Here is a 16,212-nt window from a genome sequence, read left to right on the forward strand (position 1 = left end):
TTATTACTACCATAAAAATCATATTTTAAATGGCAACAATAATATATTATCATCTAATCTTCTAAAATATTAATTTTTCAAATATAGAAAATAATCATATATTATGATATTAAAAATTAATACTACAAAAATATCTCATATTTAATTAGTAGTAACTAATTTTTTCAATTATCAATACATAATATTTTCAAATATGATAACAATATACTACCATGAAAATATCTAATATTTAATATGGTAATTAAAATTCTAATTATCATAACAATATTTTCAAATATACTATTACCTTAATTATCAAATAATTTTAGGAATAATATATATTTCCAAACAAAAACACGCTCCTGGTCGCATAAACCTCCGGCCAATAGCCTACCGCCGGCAAGCTTTTGCTGAAACAATAAAAACCACAGCAGCCTGTCGCTGCACTACCGATCTCAGCCTACCACAGCACCACCGATCTCAGTTCTAGCCATCAACGGTGTCCGCTTCCGGCCAGACAGCCGATCTAGCGACAATCAGCGAGAAGCCAGACTGCCGCACCAAAACGCCACGAACGATCGGACTCCGTCACCTCCATCCGACCAGAAGCCAGTGCGCCAACGTTGTCCGTGTCCGTTCAACATCATACCGCCAGCCAAAATCGCAGCTGGAGTCACCGGTGATGAACTCTTCATCGCCTTCTCCAAGAGCGATGTCGCGAGGCCAAAATCGCCATCCCCTGCTGCCTCCTGCTGGAACAGCCAGCCATCCATCACTGGTTCCAGCCCGCCGACTCCAAGGCGCAGACGAGAAGATCGCAAAAAGAAGTCGCATATTACGTAAAGCAGAGTTTTACGTAAAACTCTGTTTTACGTAAATTTGAAAAAAAAAAACTTTTTTTTTTCTTTTCATATATATATCTAATATACATATATAAACAATTATTTGTGTTTTCATTTTAGTTTAATATATATCCCATATATACTATAAAAACATATAATAATCAAATTATTATATGATTAAATTAACCTAAGATTATAAATCAAAAATGAAAAGCCACAAATTAATCTAAACATACAATCATTAGAAAAAGCCTGGCTCTTGATGCCACTGTTAGAAAATCATACAGGCGCAGCGGAAGCATCAAATTGCATTTTCTATGATTCTATGTAAACGAGGGAGTTAGAAAAGTTTACCCTTGAAGCGTGCTTTGTCAGAATCAAAACCGTCCAATCGTCCGGCCTCTAGTCCGTCCACCAGTCGGGCACGCGAGAACTCCCAGAGATTTCTACGTGAAAACTATTTTCCCGACTTAATCTCTGTTTTTCAATCTCCCTTAAGAAATAGGGCAAGGCTATACATATATATATAGCCTAGTTTGGGCCCAAAGGTGCTAGCCTTTAAAAGTCCAAAACTACCCAGTATTGAATTAGTCCATTAATCAATTATTAATGTATTAATTCAATATCGATAACACTTTATCGGTTTCTTTTTAAAGTTCTAAGCATTACCACAAACCATTAAGGTGTGACTTTCTAGGTTCATAGTCAAACTAGCAACGAGTAATATTTAATAACTCATTATTAAATAATAATTCGTAAGTCATGAGTGACAACTAGCAGTATGTCATGACTACCTAGTTGACAATGAATATATATTAATATATTATAATGAACCTTTCCATTACAAATATCATGCAACATTCCTTCCACACAACACTTGTTCCGAACCAGGTAAAGGTCATGGTCAAACTTAGTCAAACCCATTAACCCGGTCAATATGTCTATTCAATATTCTTAACCTGAAGTCCAACTTCATTACACTCTGGCTAGAGATTCTCGTTGTATGATTATTGAATAGACTGGAACATCCTTGTTACCTCAAGGCAGTGGATCCTCTATTGAACGCACAAATGTCTCCGTACAATACTGAACTAGGCCACCAAGTACACTTATAATCCCATAAGGAACAAAAGACACATACTAGCAAAAACTAGTCCACCATATGTACGAGACAACCATGCGGTACGTTGTAGTCAGTCAATGTTCAATGACTTGTTCTCTAACAATCATCCACATGTCCACTCTCTGTATCTCATACAGAATGGCACTAGACTCACCATAAGAACGACAATGTGCTAGTTTTATCGGAATTCTAATGCCCAATTAGAATTCCTATGACTAGGAACATTTTTACAATACTTCATTTATTAATTCTTCGTCACTCATATTCTTAACACTTAAGAATGAAGAATTAAGAAGATTGTATGTAATAATAACAAATATTAAATAAGCCTTAATAAAATAAATAAAACAATTATTTATTATATTTCTTTAATAAGAAATTAATTCCCAAAACAATAAATGTTGGCTCCTAGGGCATACATGTCTAACACGTGCATGATATTTATTCTACCACTATGCCATGTCACCCACAGATTAATGCTCTTACTCGTACTAGTGTCTTCGAGTGGCATCACTGTTTGGGGTATCCGTCCAATAAAGTTTTCAGTGTTATTGCTCGCAATACTAATTTTCCCTATAAATTGTCTAATGTTAATTCTTTTCATTGTGAGTCTTGTAGCGTAAGTAAGAGTCATAAGTTACCATTTGCTCAGAATTCCCTAAAAGGCTCAAAACCTCTTGAACTTTTGTATACAGATGTTTGGGGCACCAAGGATGTTTCCATTGATGGTTGCTATTATTATGTCATTTTTGTTGACATTTTTACGAAATATGTATGGTTATATCCTCTTAAAAGGAAGTCTGATGTTGCTTTCATTTTTCCTCAATTTAAGGCTCTAGTTGAAAAGTTTTTTGGTCACCAAATCATATTCGTCTTCTCAGATAATGGGGGTGAGTTCGTCAAACTAGTTCCTATATTCCATTCAGTTGGCATATCTCATTTCACAACACCGCTGCATACTCCTGAGCGTAATGGTACGGCGGAATGGCGACATAGGCATATTGTTGAAATAGGTTTGTGGCTGCTTCATCATGCGTCTTTACCAATTAAGTTCTGGACGTATGCTTTTCAAACTGCTATTTTTCTCATAAATAGAATGCCAACCCATGTTCTTAATAATATTTTCCCATATCAAAAATTATTCCATAAAGTCCCTAGTTATGATAAAATAAAGTGTTTTGGGTGCCTTTATTATCCATAGCTCAGACCTTATGCCTCTTCAAAATTAAAACTGCGGTCAACACCATGTGTGTTTATTGGTTATTCTGTTTTTCAATCTGCATATAAGTGTCTTGAGCCGATTACGAATCGCATTTATATTTCATGCCATGTCTCGTTTGTTGAGTCTGAATTTCCTTACCAGAAAATACTTATGTCTAATGCAAATAACCAGTTGCCTGCAGTTTCCTCTAGTACCACACCAATTTTTATTCCTATTAATTTGCCAGCGATACAGACTTCAACCTCTATTCCATTTACTCCGGCTAATCGTGATGTAGAATCCCACAATAATTCAGTTGTGCATGTGAGTCCAGTAATTTTGCAGGATAATGCTTCATCATTCGGGGATGGTGCACATACCTCTTCCCGAGACCATGTACAATCAGCTTTTCCTCCTTGGCTGAGTCTGCGGAGTCCGTCTCTAGCATACCTTAGGTCAGTAATATGCCGACAGAGACTGCTCTTGGCACATCCCAAATTAGTAACCAACAGGCTGCATCCACTGGCACCTCGTCGCAAGTTAGCGATCATCTAAAAAGAACTTGACGACGGAATCCGAAATATTTCAATGATGCATTTGTTAATGTGACTTCGACTCACTCTATGCCTAGTGCAGTTGAACTATCTACGGTTGCGCATGCTCTAAAGCAACCACTCTGGTGTAAGGCGATAGAAGCTGAATTTACGACATTGATCTAGAATCGGACATGGGAGCTGGTACCAAATGTTGGGTAAAAAATTATTGGATGTAAATGGGTGTTTCGGGTCAAAAGGTGCGCTGACGGTGCTGTTGACAAGTTCAAGGCTCGTTTAGTAGCCAAGTGATTTTTATAGGAGTCTAGCTATGATTACTTTGAGACCTTCAGTCCAGTTATGAAACCAGTAACTATCCGGGTTGTGCTTACAATTGCATTGTCCCGAGGGTGGTCTACACGACAGCTTGACATTAACAATGCCTTTCTAAATGGGACATTGAGTGAAGAGGTTTTTATGGAGCAACCTCTAGGTTTTGTTGATTCTACTCATCCTAACTACATCTGTAAGTTAAAAAAGGCCTTGTATGGCCTAAAGCAAGCTCTGCGGGCTTGGTACCTTGAGCTATCATCTTTTCTAATTAAGTTTGGTTTTAAGAGAACTGTCAGTGATGCTTCTTTGTTTGTTTATGCTACTCGTGGAGTGCTTGTTTATTTTATGGTTTACGTGGATGATATAATTATCATTGGCAATAATGATGTTTTCCTTGGCCAGTTTATAAACATATTATCACAAAAATTTGCTTTGAAGGATTTAGGCACACTACATCATTTTCTTGGTGTTGAGGTTGTGCTAGTCTCTGGTGGTTATTTTCTCTCCCAGAGTAGGTACATTACAGATATTCTCGCTCACTATAACATGGATGGTGCAAAGCCTGTTTCCACTCCAATGTCCACTATGACATCTATGTCTATTCACGAGGGGGAGCCTGTGGTTGATGTGACTGATTTTCGTAGGTTGATTGGAATGCTTCAGTACCTGTCTGTTACTAGACCAGACGTTGCTTATGCTGTTAATTCCTTGTCACAATGCATGCACTCGCCAAAGGCATATCATTTGGGTGTCATTAAACGGTTGCTTCGGTATCTAAAAGGTACTTTATTTCATGGTCTGTTGTTACGTGCATGCTCCAGTTTGTTGCTGACAACTTTTTCAGACTTTGATTGGGGAGGTAGTAGAGATGACGGTCGCTCTACCACTGGTTTTGTTATCTGTCTTGGTTCAAATGTTGTGTCGTGGAAATCCGTTCGTCAGAAAACTGTCTCACGGTCTTCAACTGAGGCTGAGTATCGTGCTTTGGCGAGTTCGGTTGCGGAGGTAATCTCGGTACGAAATCTTTTGTTTGAGTTGGGCATAGTGTTACCGCGTTCTCCACTGTTGTATTGTGATAATATGAGGGCCACGTATGTTGCGAAGAACCCGGTGTTCCATTCGAGGATGAAGCATCTTGCGCTCGACTACTTTTTTGTCCGTGAAAGTGTCGTGGACGGCACTTTGGGTGTTCAGCATATTAGCTCAAAGGATCAGGTTGTAGACCTCCTTACAAAACCGCTTGGCCGTGACTTCTTTCTGCGTTTTCGTTCCAAGATTAGAGTATCCGACGACTCCTCCATCTTGCGGGGGCGTGTTAAGGATTAATGATTTAATTTATTTTCATTTATTTGTTTCTTAGTTTCATCCTGCAGAATAGTTCTTTATTGTTAGTTTTGTTAGCTACTTTATCTCCATGTACATGTATAAATAGCTTACAGACTTTAGCTTAATGATATACAAGCTTTTCACATTCTCTACAGTGGATGCTTTGTCTATGAGAAACAAGGATACTGTGCAACACAATGCTATCATCGCAAAGGTGTCACCAACCAGAATGCATAGAAGCCAAATCAAGAAGAGGCCATAAACCAAGCAAACCTGTTGGAGAACATGGAAGTATGTAATTGTAGCAGTAATAACCGTGGAGGGTAATCTCGTTAGAGACACTAAAGAATGGTTGGTGGACACTGAAGCATCCTATCACTTATGCACAAACAAAAGCTTGTTCAAAGAGTTTCAAGCAGCACTCGAGGGGAACAAAAAGTCATCATGGGAACCTCTAGTGTATATGAGGTAAGAGGTAGATGAAAAGTAGAAATTGAATTATCTTCTAGTAAGGATTTGCTTTTGGTTGATGTGTTGTATGCCCCATCTTTTTGAAGAAACTTAATCTCCGGGGCCTTGTTGATTAGGGTTGTGGTTAAGTTAGTGTTTGAGTCAAATCGTTTGACCATGACCCGTATAAGGGAATACTTATGAAGGGGTTATTTATGTTGGGGACTGTTTGTGTTGCCCATAGTTCCCACTGCTCCTCTGAACCTTGTTTTTTTTCTTTTTTGAAAACCCTCTAAACCTTGTTGATTCCATTAATGTTAATAATACTACGTTTTTTTTTGCTTATATCGATGTTTCAATTAATGTGTAGCCTGGTAGATTATGACATATTTGCTTAAAGCGTCTAAATAGATTAAAAAAATATGAACTTGTTGCCAAACTTGATAATTGATTCCTTTTCTCAATGTGAAATATGTGATAATGAAGCCAAATATGCTAGAAACCCATTTTTTACTATGACTCATTAACTACAAGTGTTTTAGAACTAATTCACACAGAGTTAGTAGATTTTAAAAACACAAAAAGTAGAGGTGGAAAACGTTATTACATTACTTTCATTGATGACTTTTCTCGTTTTTCAAAAATCTTATCTTTTGAGAAAAAAGACAAAGTAGAACAAAAGTTTTGTATTTTTAAAATAGAAGTAGAAAAATCAATAATACAAAAAGGTTAAAAGGCTTCGTTCTAATATGGGTGGTGAATATGAAACAAACTTTCTCAAAAGTCTGTATGAAAAATCAGGTATTATACATGAAGTCACTGCATGTTACACTCTCCAACAAAATGACATAGCTAAGAGAAAAAATAGAACACTTAAAGAAATTATTAATGCAATGTTAATCAGTTTTAGTGCTCTAGATTCCTTGTGGGGAAAAGTTGTCTTAACAACAAACCATATCCTTAATAGGATACCCCATATATAAAGGCTTTGATATAACCCCTTATGAGTTATGGAAATGGCATTCTCCAAACTTAAAATATTTCAAAGTGTAGGGGTGTTTGACAAAGGTAGGTTTATCGCCTTTCAAAATACCTAATCTAGGACCTAAAACTTTAGATGCTATATTTGTTGGGTATTGAAGATTGTGGGTTTTAGTGGTGAGGTGTGTAATGGAATGTGGTAAAACGAAGAGTCAAGACTCCCCGAGTATCGGTCTCTCAAGTAAGACAGTCTGGAGTCGAGTATCGTGTTGGCATTTAGGAAGTTGGAAGGAAAAGAATTACGTGAATGACCAAGACTCAAAGGACATTTATATGAGATTTCTAGACTTAAGAATAGATAGGTTAAGAAAAGGGGAAATGGAGATTGGGGCTCGTGGCTAGCATGTGTGGTCGACTCTACTATAGGTTTTGTAAACAACATGATTTGGATTCGGCAAAGAAAGAAATGGGTTACCTCTTTAGATGACTTGCTAGATGGAATAAGCTTGAAATTTTGCAAGGAAATTGCTTGGGGAAGAAGTGTTTTTACCTTGGAGATAAGTTTAGTTCGTGGAGGAGAAGAAAATGAGGAAGGGGATGGGTTTAAACTAATTCACGCGAGATTCCCACGAAGGATCTAGTGCCCGTCCACGCGGCCTTCACGCGTGAAGCCTGGCGCGGACGGCAACTGGTTCGGGTTCACGCCTCCTTCACGCGTGAAGTAGGCGTGGTTGTGCTCTACGCGTTTTACCTTGGTTATTTTCGCCTCTTTTGCTCGTAGTGATGTTGAGTTGCTGAATTGTGGTCAAAATATGCTTTCCAAATATATAATCTGCGGTTTGTTAGCTTAAACGGGGCTATATAAAAATGGAATCAAAAGGAAACAAGGTAATAACAAAAGTGAAAGTGCTAAGAATGAAAGATAACGTTGGGATTGCCTCCCAAGTGCGCCACGATTTACGTCACTAGCTAGACGTGGTGTGTTCTATCCTTCGAAACACACTGATTTCGGGACCTTACCTAGCGTCCCATGCACCTTTGCTTCAAGGTATGCCCCAAGATGTAGGACATCCTTGAATTCCCAACTAAATAAAGGAAGAACAATTTGTATAGTTTGAAGAAATTCAACCTCACACACCCTTCTTAATCTTTTTAGGACGGTGTGAACTTCCCTTTCCTTCTTAACTCTTCCACCCCTAAAGATGGTTTCATTTATGGCATAAGGTTGGTACCATATCTTTTCACTCCCGTTTTCATTTTCTCGTTTAACAAAGTCTCCCCACTCAATTTTCTCAAGCATATCAAAAGTGAAGATCTTTTCATTTCCCACTATCTCCTCTTTATATTCACTAATCTCATCCTCCCACTCGATCTGACTAGAAAAATCACCCTCATCTTCACATGAATAAAATGGATCATCATTCCCTTCACTCATAAGCTCGTTTTCACACAAATCGAAGGATTCATTTTCCCAAAAATTGAAACAAATGTAGTCATTATCAAACAAGAGAGAATCCTTATAATTATTGATGAATGTAGCTCTAGATTCTACGAAATCATCCTCTCGGGAATAAAAATGAGTGGTGTCATAAGCATATAGATCATTATCGCAATTCAGAGGGGAGTCATCCACACAAGTGTCAAGAGTGTTTTCTATAAGAGCACAAGAATTTTCAAGAATATCAACGCAAGAAGGATTACGAATGTTACCACATGACGACTCTTCATCTTCCCACACTACTTCAATGTCCTCATCTTCGCTGATGAGGTATAAATGGGAGTGTTAAAGAGGGTGTGAATTGTCGTTCCGCTGAGGATTGGAGCTATGGCACGTATTGTGTGAATTATTAAATCCTAGGCACTAAAGTATTGGAATTCACTAGAATCCAATGAAAATATGATTTAGGAATTAAAATAAAATAAAAGATGCAAATAAAATAAGGGAAAACTATATGATAAAAGAGTGGGGTCAGATTAGGGGTAATGCAATCTTGATGCTCTAACAATCTCAAAATTAGGGAAAAACAATTAACCAAGGGATTTATTGGCAATGCGCTCAAGAATTCAAGTTAGCTACTTTCGTAATCAATAACAAGAATTAGGCTAAGATTGTCCCACTTTCGTGATGCATCAATCATAACCTTAAACACAAAAGCATTATAAGCCCCCAAATTACCCCTATTCTCATAGTAGGAAAAATTGGGTTGAAATTGGTTAGGCTGAGTCTTTCACCCAACTTTCGTTGTGATGAAATCCTCTCCAAAACAAATCAATAAAAGCTGCGCATCAATTATCAATAAGAGGAAAATATAATCCAATTCAAACATAAAACCCTAGATCAATAAATTATCCCTTTATGCAATTATTATAAACTTAGCATCAAGAATAGCAATAGAACCCTAATCCAAACCCAAAAGCTAACTACTCATGCATCATAAAAGTAAACAAAGCAAAACTATAATAAATCATCATAAATATTGCAAGGAATATAAAGGGAAGAGAAAACTTTACTGATAATGAAGAACAATTCCAACTTTAATCCGTGATTCCAAGCTTGAGATTAAATAATCTAATATAAAACTAATCTAAACTATACTAGGGAAATATAAAGAGAAGGGGAAAAATAAACTAAAACTAACTAGGGTTGGGAACTCTATAAGGGGACCTCCTTAAATTGTAGAGAATATGTAGAATATATAGGAGAAAGATGGGCCTTGGCCCATTAGGCAACATCCAATTCTTTTCCAATTCTTATTTTGTTTCCTTTTGTGATTAGGTAATTTCCTTTGCTTCCAAAGCTTGTCCAAAATGTTCCAAAACTCTTCCTTTGCTGCTCCTTGTGGATAATTCAACTCTTGGGACAATATAACACACAAACAATTCTCAATTTCATTAGGATAAAGAAAATAAGCATCAAAACAACTAAAATAAGGGGTGAATTATTGTACAAAATAGTAGATATCATTCGCTCTCCCTCTCTACCTCCTTTTGATTTTCCAATTCGAAAATTGGGACTTCTTCAAGCACCAGGGCATAATACTCCTCTACTTCTTCAACACTCACCTATTCCCTAGCATTTTCTCTTACAATCTCATGTACAACCCTTGGATTGGCTTCCAATGTCGAGAGATCATCTACAATGGGGTAGTTAACCCGTAATGAGCTTGTCTTCATGAGCTCCTCTATCATAGATAGCATTTTCGTTTCAACCTCTTCCAATGGAAGTCCTTCTTCCCGGAGTGTAGCAAGATAATCTTTCAATTCGCTCTTGATTTCGCCTTTTAAATTGGCTGTGTCCTCCTTGGCCATTTTTGTGTATGCTTCTATCTTGTCTTTTAGAATCTCAATTTCATATATGGCCGGTGGGATATAATCACAAGGATTGGGAAGGGAAAAATATTATTTGGAAGGTGGTGTTTCAAAGAAGTGTGAATCATTGTTTTCTGTGTGAATTTGTGATGGAGATGGGTAGTGATTGTTGAGGTGGGAATTGGGGAATGAATATGGCTCGTGAGTATAGCTTGGATCAATCTTTTTCATCATTGGTCGTAGCATAAAACCACATACAAATACCCGGAGTATTCCGGGGTTATCGATCCACAGGGAAGCGGGGTATCAAGCACTAGTTACTAATTAATTCACGAGAAGCTATTCTTACGTTAACAATGTGTATTTATCTATAATTATGAAAATAAAATAAATGAAGCAAGACAAACGGGCTTTTATATACAAGAGATTAAGAGCGGGATTTTTGGGGGTCAAAGTGTTTAATCACCTAGTGCCAATCTAAAGTGAAATAATCATTCGGGTTAAAACAAGTGTGGAAGATTGGAATCTAAAAGGGAAAGATTACTCTCATAATTCAATCCCAAAACAAGGTAATTGGAATACTCACTCTCGTGAGCTATTCACAACATATAATCAAGAACAAGCAATAAATGGAATACCCACTCTCGTGGGCTATTCACAATTGGAATACTCACTCTCGTGAGCTATTCACAATAAATCCCTTAACCAAATTGTCCTCTCTCGAGGTACAGTAGTTAAGTGCAATTGCTGGTGATCTTAATTCATAGACAAATCTAGCAAGGGTACAAGTAATCATATGCATCTAATTACAAGTATCAACAACATAAATCACAATTGCAACACAAGCAATAAACCCAAATAGATATTTCATTAAAACAAATTAAGAACAAGGCACATAGGTTCATAAACACTTTTATACCCAAAAATCCCAAAAGAAAGTTTAGCCTAACATGGCTAAAATAGATTCAACAAATATTCAATAAAGTTCAAAATAGAAAAGAGAAAGGAAGATATTCTCCCAAATGATGCCTCCAATCTCTTTTTCTTTGATCTCCTTTCCAAAAGTTGTGATGATTTCTTCTTTGGCTTTTGGAGATGATGAAGCTTCTTTTCCTTGTTCTTTTTCTCCTTTTCTGACAGAAACCAGCAACCAACAGGTAGGGTTTGAAGAGAAAATGATGCTTTTATAGTGGGTGGAGAATGAGGGGCAAAAATGACAATTTTTAGAAGTTGAGAATCGCAGATCTGCGACATTCGACGCGTCGAATACAACATTCGACGCGTCGAATATTTACAGCGTCGAAACGAGGCCATTCTGCCTCATTTTTTGGAATTTCGACGCGTCGAATGATAGATTCGACGCGTCGAAAATATTCTTGGGACGTAGTTCCGACTTGCATCCTGATTTTGACCCTTTTCCCTTTCGAATCAAACTTTGATGTTTTCATAAGAGTTGTAGGCCTTGAAGTCTTCTTTCCAATGGTTCAAGAATCACCTCATTTGGATATTCCTACGCTGAGATATGGTCTAATTACCGAGGTGTCGCCATATTTAGCTGGAATTACAACTCTTTGATCTTTTGACCATTTTCCCTTTCGATCTACACTTTGATGTCTTCATAAGAGTTGCAGCCCTTGAAGTCTTAGTTTCAATGGCTCAAGAATCATCTCATTTGGATATTCATAGGAAGAGATATGATCCGATTACCAAGATGTCGCCATGGTAGCAGGAATTACAACTTTTTGGCTCGTTTGGATTAGCTTTTGCTCCCAAATGGTTCTAATGCATTTCTAAACAGATCAAAAACATCTAAATCAAGCATTATACCATTTTAAATATGAAATCAAGGAAATAAGCATTGGGCACAACATTTTATCACACAATTAACTATAAAACCTACATAAAAACACAAGTAAAATAGGTACAAATGAGAGTGTATCAAACTACTCCACACTTAAGATCTTGCTTGTCCTCAAGCAAGACAGAATATCAAATCACAAGTCAGGTATAAGTTCTCATACTCTCTCTTGTACCACTAGTCATACCACAAAGCCAACAAGATCCATTCCCAAGCCAACATTCAAGCACCAAAATTATTAGTTAGTGACCAACCCAGTGTGTGCACTTACTCAATTAGGTTTATGCAGAATTTGACATTGAGAAAAATATCCCATAAGCTTGCCTTTTACACTCCTCTTAGTACATACCTAAAAATGCATGCAAAGATCAAGTAGGTCTTTATTAAGCTTGTAACAGGGCTAAATGTTAAGGGCTAACAAAGAAGGGGTATGGAGGATACACAAAAAGGAGAGAAGTTCACAATTATTCACATTTGAAACTATAAGAGATTGGTGAAAACAAGGAGCATAATGAAAAGGATTGAAGAAACGAAGCAATCCTAAAGAAGAGTGGGGGTCAAGTACAAACTTTACAAGAAAGATAAAATAAACAACTACAACTATAATTTTTTGATTTTTTTTTGATTTTTTTTATTTTTTTAAGTGATTCACAAACTAACAAATAAATTACAATAGATGAAGAAGACCCCCACACTTAAAGTTTTCAAAGGATTTGCTTTCAAGATACAAGCTCCAAAACTTCTCTTCTACAAGAATATCAAAGAATAATTGTTGCATTCTCTCACGGGTGGAATGAAATATTTTTGGTCAATGGCTAAGGGTTTAATGATAAGGGTTTAACAAGAAAAACAATTCACAAAGGGTGGTTAAGTGCTTAGCACTTAATAAACAAAGACAAAGGCACAACGGGGACACAAGGGATAATAAAAAACACATGGGGTGAAAAGGTTTAAAAAGCTAGGGGTAAACAAAAATGGCCTAAATCATTTCTAAGCATGCAAGAATTAGACTACACTTAAGGAGTATTGAGGCAAGTTCTAGAACATCAACCAACACCGGAGTTCCACATAATCTTTCACTAGCACAACACTAACTACTAGATTGAAAATTAATTCAGTTTATTATGTGGCTAACAAGAATATTGACAAGGGAATGAAACAAGTTCAACCAACACAATCCACAAACCCACAAGAGAGAGTAATAATAACCATGCCATGACAAGTGATTCAAACAAAAAGGACGAGAGTCATCCAAGCAAGATCATAAAAGACAAAAAAAAATCTAAAATAAAAAAACCTAACCACTCCCCCACACTTAAATTCTACATTGTCCTCAATGTAGCAAATTGAATCAAAAGAGGGGTTATGAGAGACATTCCTGAGATGGTCACTTGTGATGGGGTGTTGGAGGTTTGGAATTGTGCACCTTGAGGATGTTCTTGTGCTTATTGTGATGATTCTCCCCTTTGCCTTGTGCTTGAGTTCCTATTTCTTGGAGCCATTTGGTAACTACAACATCACAATAGGATAACAATGCTTGCAAACATTAAGTATTAGGAATTATGAAGCAATATGCAAGCAAACAATGCAAGGATGTCATGGTTAAGCAAAAGGTTCCCAAATATTTCAAAGCTAAGCAATGAATTTTTCAAGAACTTCATTGGGGCATTTCATCAAGCACCTTGTGTGCATGATGTTGAACAAAAGAGTTTAGTGCAATTAGTGTTCAAGATCAATCCCATTTTTAACAAAACAAACATCACTACCACATATACAATCAATCATCCTCATTCACCAAGTAACAACACAAAATAAAAGCTCAAAGATCATCAAGCATCAAGCAATTAACAACTAAACATAAAAATCTAAAAATGCAAAAATTAGCAAAATGCAAAAACGCAATATAAATAATTTAAAAAGACTTGGGTTGCCTCACAAGAAGCGCTCGTTTTAGGTCATGAGCTCGACCCCTTTTTGCAAAGTTCATCCCGGATGATTTTCGAGGAATTCCTAGCCTCGATGAAGCGCTCAACAAAACTCTTGAAGGCCATAGGGTATTCTTCTATCAATGCCTTCAATTTAGAATTGTTTTCCCAATCTTTAACCTTATTTTGTAGAACTTGGCCTCCATTTTCAAACAAAAATTCATATTCTTCAATTTTTCCTACCTTGGATTCTTTCTCCAAGGGTGAAACATCACCAACTTCCTCATGTAAAATTTTTTTAAACTTTTTATGCTCATCAAAAGTTCTCTCATCAAGGGCATCAAACTCTTCACCCTTCTCCAATCTCTTGTTACCAACCACATCAACCCGATAACATTTTTCAACAAAAGGAGATTTAGGCTCATCAAAAACATTAAATGCAACTTTCTCTTCTCCAAAGTAAAAAATTATTGATCATTTCCTTGCATCAATTATAGCTCCAGTTGTAGCAAAGAAAGGTCGTCCCAATATGATTGGAATATACGGATCTTCTTTAATATCCATAACAACAAAATCACAAGGCACAAAATATTTATCCACTCGAACCGGGACATCCTCAAGTATTCCAATAGGGCTTTTGGTTGACCGATCGGCAAATTCAAGTGTGAGTTGAACCGGCTTTGGCTCTCCCAAATTTAACCTTTTGCAAAGAGATAGAGGCATTACATTAATACCTGCTCCTAGATCACAAAGTGATCTATTTATGGTCAACCCTCCAATGACACATGGGATAGTGAAACTCCCGGGATCCCTTAGCTTGGTAGGAAACTTTCCTTCATCATGTATTAGGGTCCAGTACTCTTGTGTCATAGCAATCATCTCTTGAGTACCAAGTTTTATTTTTCTTGAGAAAATCTCCCTTAAAAACTTGCCATAAGAAGGCACTTGAGTGAGTAAATCAAGCAAAGGGATAGACACATTCAAATTTTCAACCAAATTCAAGAATTTTTTCCATCTACTCTCTTTGGCTTGACATTGAAATTTTTGAGGAAATGGCAAAGGTGGTACATATTTCCTCTCCGGCTTCACTCCATCGTCTTTGTTATGAACTCGTTGATTTGGGATAGAAGTGGGAGGGGTAGCTTCCTCTTTTTAAACTTCTTCTTCAATTTCTCCATTACTCCTTCCTTTTGGCATTGGCTTTTCAATTTGTAAAGATGGTTCCTCAAGTTCCTTGCCACTTCTTGTAATAATGGCATTGACATGTTCTCTTGGATTTTCAGGGTAAGCGGGCAACTTACCCGTGACTTGAGTACTAGAAGTAGAAGCTTGGTTTGCAATTTGCCTTTCCAAAATTTTGTTATGAGCACCCAATTGATCCAACTTCTCTGTCACTTGTCTAAAGCTCTCGTCACTTTACATTTGAGATTTAAACATCATTTCCATCATGGCTTCCCAATTTGGTGGAGGCGAATTTTCTGAAGATTGCCTTGGTTGGGTAGTCGGGGCTTGGAATCCTTGATTTGGCATGGATTGTTGTTGTTGGCCACCTCTAAAATTTTGTTGCCATTGGAATCCTGGTGGCGGTCCTCTATTGCCCAAGTTTTGGGGATTTGCAGCCCCCATCGGATTACTCTAAGAAAAACCGGGATGATTCCTTGATGCGTTTGGATTGTAGGCCCCTTGCGGTTGAAATGATTGTTGTTGCCTATCATATCCTACCAAATCCACATGCTCCATAGAAGATTTAGAACCCATATCATCATTTAAGAATTCTCCCATATTGTGTTCTCCTCCACATAATTCACACATCATGATTTGCCTTGAAAAAGTGGGAGTAGTAGAAGCATAGCTCATATTTTGATTTTGGAGAGTGATTTGAGCTATCTTTTGAACCATGGATGCCATATTATCCACCTTAGCCGACAAGGCGGATATTCGATCAACATCATGAAATCCACCCACAAGCCTTTGTGAAGATCTCTCCGAATACCAAGTGGTTCCATTTGTTGCAATTTTTTCAAGTATTTCCTCAGCTTGAGTAGGTTCCAAAACCGTGAATGACCCTCCCGATGAAGCATCCACCAAGATTTTTGAATTATCAAGCAAACCTTCATAGAAAGCCATCATTAGATCCCATCCTTGAATACCATGATGAGGGCATTGCCTTTGTAGTTCCTTAAACCTCTCCCAAGATTCGGCTAAAGATTCATTTGGAATTTGCTTGAAGTTTTGAATGGCTCTCCTCATCCTTTGAGTCTTTGAAAGCGGGTAGAATCTCTTCAAGAATTCCCTATGAAGTTGATCCCAACTAGCAAAATGATTGGCGGGGATAGAAATGAGCCAACTGTC

The sequence above is a fragment of the Ipomoea triloba genome, chromosome 13 (genome assembly GCF_003576645.1).
Source record: "Ipomoea triloba cultivar NCNSP0323 chromosome 13, ASM357664v1".
Classification (NCBI taxonomy): domain Eukaryota; kingdom Viridiplantae; phylum Streptophyta; class Magnoliopsida; order Solanales; family Convolvulaceae; genus Ipomoea; species Ipomoea triloba.